Genomic DNA, 5,687 nt, shown 5'->3' on the forward strand with positions numbered 1-5,687 from the left:
GTAAAACAGGGTGACTGTTGGTATTATCGGGAATACTGAAAACGCTGAGGTCGATAATACAGTACCCTTTTTAATGTTGTTATCAGAGAATGTTTCTTTGAAATATTGATCATCGGTTATGTAGGGTACCGTCGAATAGTTACCCTTATACAACGGTTACCGATTAATGGTAAGCTATCGATTACTTTCAGAATAATCGTAGAATAAATCGTGATCGGTAGAGGGTATAGTAGAACTTTATATAGTAGAAAGTTGTCTGGTCATAGTTAGATTGTACTACTTTTAATAAGATAAAATTGTAATGTTCGCAAATGTACTTTCATCGCTATTTATTACCAACATCTCGCAATCGATTTATTGGCTCGAAAAATTAGGGCGTTTCATGGAATACGAGATGGCGACAGATACAATTTGCGGCTGACTATACTAGAGTATGCACTACTGCGGTTGAATTAAGGTCTAATGTGACGAGGTGTCTGTACTTTCGACGCGGTCTTTGGTGCTTTTTATATTATCGATTAGTCTTCGATTATTTGGCCATTACTTTTTATTTTTAGCGTAGACTGTCGTTGTCCGTTTTGCTAAATTTACAATTATAATTTTTAAATATTCCCGATTTTTTATTACTCTCGTTTCTTCGATGAAATTTAACGAATCAAACGATCGAACTTATTTCCATACCAATAAATCGAAAGCGTTACCTATCGTTTATATAATTTATGAATAATTTTTCGTATAAAACAAAATAATTAGGACACTATTTTAATTTTTCTTATTACCATCAATCACTACCCGACAAAAAAAAGATATTACGTGGAAATATATTATCGTGAGTCGTCAAGGTTCTCGACCTTTTCCATTACGAACGACACAAACGTCGATTTTCTCGATTAATCTTATCCAGATCTTTCGATTCAATGTTATTTTAGTTTCTACGAGCGAACCAATGTTAATACTTTGATTTCTTTGAAGACGCGTGTCCTGCGTGGACGCATTTCTCGAATTCTCGAGACGGTATTAAATGGCTGCAATATATAACTTACTCCCTCGAAGTAAACGTATCTTTACGACAAATTGCAACAACGAAATCGTCGAGGAACGCGAGACTAAATACGTTTTACGAGGATTAAATAGGTCGCGATCGAATCTGCACGTTCCTCGTTGCAAGAATTCGATACAAGAGTTGGACTCGGAAGGAGCCCAACGTGCTTCTCAATCTCTTAAGGATTTCCAATTTACGTGGTCCCTTTATCGACCAAGTTGGACCCAAACGGAGAAAAGGGCCAATTCCCTGTGAAACCACAACCAGATATACGCTATACAACGTCCGATCATTGGTTTGTATGCGATCGGTGGCAAAGCCTAGTCAAGCAGTTTCTCTCTCTCTCCCCCCCTTTCTATGGTCGCTGTGGTGTGTCACTGTAGTGAATCGAGTCTCAGAGTCGCGAAGTCGAGTCGACTCGGTCGTGTGTTTCAGGCTGGTTGCCGGCTGCCGCCGTGAATCAATACCCGCATTGCGCGTGCCACCTCTCTTTCTCTTTCCCTGCTCTTCCATCCCCCTCGCTCTCGCTCCTCCTAGCGCTGCTCTCTGCGTGGCCGTCTCTCTCCCTCCCTCTCCCTCTCTCCCTCCCTCTTTCGATTCGCCTCATCTCGTTCTTGCCCTCCTCCACGTGTTCTCCTCTCCCTTTCTCTCGACGTTCCACTCTTCTTCGTATCCACTTTCCTTCTTTCACTGTTCACTGGCCACCCTATTCCCCGAATATGTCTTCCTTTTGGCCCGTGTTGCTCTATATTTCTTATCTCGGACGCGTTATCATGTGTCCGTTTCATCGACCTTCTCTCTCTATCCGCGCTTTCTTTTCTTTCGGTTTTGTTTCTTTTTTCTTTTTTTTTTTTTTGGTTTATTAGTCTTATTTATCCAGATTTATTTTATCTAGATTCTCGTTTTGTTACTTTTTATTTTCGATGTTTCATTGGCCCCTCTTTTTCCGCGCTTTCTTCTAGTAATCTTTCTTCTCTCGATTTTTTTTTCTCTTTCTTTTTCGTTTGCCGATCTTCCTCTCTCCGTTTTAACTTGTGCTCTGTACTTTTTATCTCGAACGCGTTATCATTGCATTCGTTTCATCGGTTTTTCTCTCTTTTCTCTTTCCTTCTTTCGTTTTTTTCCGTTTATTTCCCGTGCTTTGTATTCTTTATTTCTTGTTATCGTTTTATCGAGCTTCTATTTCTTTTCTTAATAATCTTTCGTTCCTTCCTTTTGTTTATTTCTTTTTCATCGCGTTCGATTTTTTATCGAATTTATCTGTTTTTATATCCACGAATCGTTCTCGAATTTCTTTACTCGAAGAAATATGGACGAGAAAAGAGAAAGTAACGAGCATGGTGTAGAATTTGGCCGCTGTAGAATGTATGACATCGACCTCGAAGGGTTATTTAAGCGATCTTCGATCTTTCGACCATCGAGAAAATGGACAAGAATACAAAATAATAGCGAAAGAAGAAATAGAAAGTTTCGTATAACGTACAAAATTTTCTTTTTATCTCCAAAATCGAATTTTATATCTTAAATTGTATAACATAAATGATACAAATTATAGGTATATAATTGTATACTCTCTCGTCTCAAGATTTTACATAAAAATATTAAAAGTCAGTAATAAAAAATTCAAAATTCAAATTTTGGATATTTTATCTTCTATAGACATTTATAAACTGTTACTTTCGTAACATTTGCCAAAGATTTCATAGATCTCATTCTACAAAATTATTCCCTGGATAATTGATAAAGAGAGAGAGAGAGAGAGAAAAAAAGGAAAATAGGAGAAGGATATAACCTTTTATATTAGTCTTTTGATATTTTTAAGAAGAAAGAAAAATTATTTCTTTTCAAATGTCGAAAGATTCTCGCAATTTGTTGTTGATTTTCGATCTCGTTGTGAAAACAACTGTAATGCCTTGGGGTCAGTAAACTTGAGAGAGAATCGTGGTTTGCTGCGGTGGAGGGTAGCAGAGGTTCGCAAAGCCTCTTCTGGGAATGATATTTTCTCATAAGACGGTGAGAGCGTAACGGGTGTCCGACTACTTGTCTGGATTTTATTTCGAGAAATAAAACGATACTATCTCGAACGTTATTCCATCTTCATAAATTCGAATTAGAAATCAAAACCAGAAAATTGTATCATTGACTCGTTGATATACTGGATAAAGAAAATCAGATCTCTCTTGCTCTTTAATAATTACTTTTGATACTCCACAAAAAATTGAGAGGTGGATAAGTAAATAAAAAAGTTATTAAAATAATTTTATGTTAGTGATTTTTGTTGAAGATAGTCGATGTGGATATATGAGAATTAAGTTTGTTTTCTATAAATTGTATAATTATAATTTTGAATTTTAATAAAAAAGGAATAATTTATTTTTAATTCCAAATTTTTCGTAAAAGAATGAAAGATTAAAGCGTGAACAGACGAGTATTATTTTAAGCGTTTCATTCGTATAATTATTTTTAGGAAATTTAGAATAAAATGTCTGCTATATTAATAATTATTTTTGAAATGAAAATAGGTTAATAATTTTTCACAGACTTGATTAATACATTAAAAATTAAACGATTTCGTTTAAAATAAAGATAGTTTTTATACGAATTTTACGTAATCATCGTAAGAAAAAAAATTATTAACATCGAATCGTGCATTTTTTAAAAAAAAAGAATCGTTGAATCAAAAGTTTACATATTTATTTTCAAACAAATATTATACAGTATTCGAGTATAAATTTACTCAACATATCCTCAATTATAATACGAATTAAATCGTTACATATTTTTCGTAGCACTCAAAATCCGTTCAAATACAAGAAATATTATAAAGCTAATTGTTACTTTTCCATAAAAAAAAATATTGTTTCTATTTACAATCCACCAGAAGCATGAAATGAAAATTTGACTTACGTCACACCACTTACACGACAGAAATCCACCAATATCGGTTGACGTCAATATCTACTATATCATAAACCTCTACAATATCTTCGTTAATTAAATAAATATTTCCAAAGAAAAAAAAAAAAAAAAAAAAAAGAAGAAAGAAAACATCCCATAAATATTCCAATTGCCAAAATATTTCAATAAAAACGAAACCGATCGATATCTTCTATCGAATGCGCCCGATTACCCCAAAAAAAAAAAAAAAACCCCAAAAATTTTCCATTTCCAAAAATTTTTAAAAAAAAAAAAAAAAGAAGAAAGAAAACATCCCATAAATATTCCAATTGCCAAAATATTTCAATAAAAACGAAACCGATCGATATCTTCTATCGAATGCGCCCGATTACCCCAAAAAAAAAAAAAAAACCCCAAAAATTTTCCATTTCCAAAAATTTTTAAAAAAAAAAAAAAAAAAGAAAAAGATAAATAAAAATTCACGTTTCCTCCAAGACGTCGTTTGCCGTCGTTTGCATCGCCGAGATAATTGGTTTTGCGATATTACGTGAGAGAGAACGCACACGTTGTTCGAAGTGTCGAATTAGGCGACCTAATCAAAGAGGTTTAACTGGAAAAGAAAAGGAGGAACGATTCGAGGCGATGGGCAGTAAAGGTTGGAAAGGTGAAGAAGGAGAGCGTTATAAGGACGACGTGTTACGCTCATCACGTGTACCGTGTCAACGCGCGTGAGAGAGAGAGAGAGAGAAAGAGACAGGGAGCGAGTGAGACGGATGAACGGCGAAAGAGATGGAACGAGAGATGGAAACCTTATTGTCTCTATTATCCTCGGTATAAGGAGACGTAAATCCATTTGGCTTTGCCTCGATGCATACCATACCCTTACGTTTGAAGACCAATAGATGACGAAGCTAACGGGGTTCAGATGACTTGACTTACGAAGCCCCGTCCGTGCTCTCTCGGTGCAACGCACCGTTTTCCTCTCGCCTTTCTTCCTCTCGGCGATGAATGCGGGTCATAGAATGGACGCGCTCCACTTTCCCTCCTTGTCACCGGCCAGATTGAAAAGCATCGAGCAAAGAGGATCCCCCCACAACTTTTTTTTCGTCAATTGCGCTCTCCCCAATTTGCGTTTTAAAAGCCTCTCGGTTTCGTTTACACACGCGCGATTTCTCCGATTTCTATCAGGGCTTCTTTGTTTGTTGTTAGTTAGTAGTGTCAATTGTTATTATTTCAGACAATATTTTTTTTTTTGAAAATTTGACGAAAATGATACAACGAATTGAGATTTAAGGGTAATTGTATTTGATGAATGATTGAAAATGTTGAAGAAGGAAAGGATTTTATCATATTCTTATGCTTTCTCTTAAAAGATTCCGTGAGTCTTGTGCCATTGTTATGATGATTTGGAAGAGAATCCATTTTTCAAAAGGAATAATTGCATTCATCGATCGATTTCGTTATCCGATATTTGATAATTGTGCATCCTGTTGCACTAACGAACAGTTAGGAACCATAACGTGGCCAATTTTGTCGATCTTGCATACAAGGGAAAAGTTAAAGGTCGATAGAGAAAATATAGCTTTTTCGTAATAAACGTTTGCTAAATATATTTTTATACATTTTCACCTTATAGATAGACTTGTTATCTCGAATTAATTGAAAAGATATGAAATAAGTAATGGAGAAAAATCAAAATTTACTTTTGTAAAAATAATTCTTCGTTTCATAGTTCATATTATTAACA

At 35.0% G+C, this 5,687-nt stretch overlaps 1 protein-coding gene across 1 annotated transcript in view; it reads left to right on the plus strand.

Moving 5' to 3' along the window:
• Nucleotides 1-5,687, plus strand: part of LOC102677007 (voltage-dependent calcium channel type A subunit alpha-1) — a 123,349-nt gene that overhangs the window by 4,725 nt on the left and 112,937 nt on the right. The window lies entirely within an intron of this gene.

The sequence above is a fragment of the Apis dorsata genome, unplaced genomic scaffold, assembly GCF_000469605.1.
Source record: "Apis dorsata unplaced genomic scaffold, Apis dorsata 1.3 scaffold_196, whole genome shotgun sequence".
Classification (NCBI taxonomy): Eukaryota; Metazoa; Arthropoda; class Insecta; order Hymenoptera; family Apidae; genus Apis; species Apis dorsata.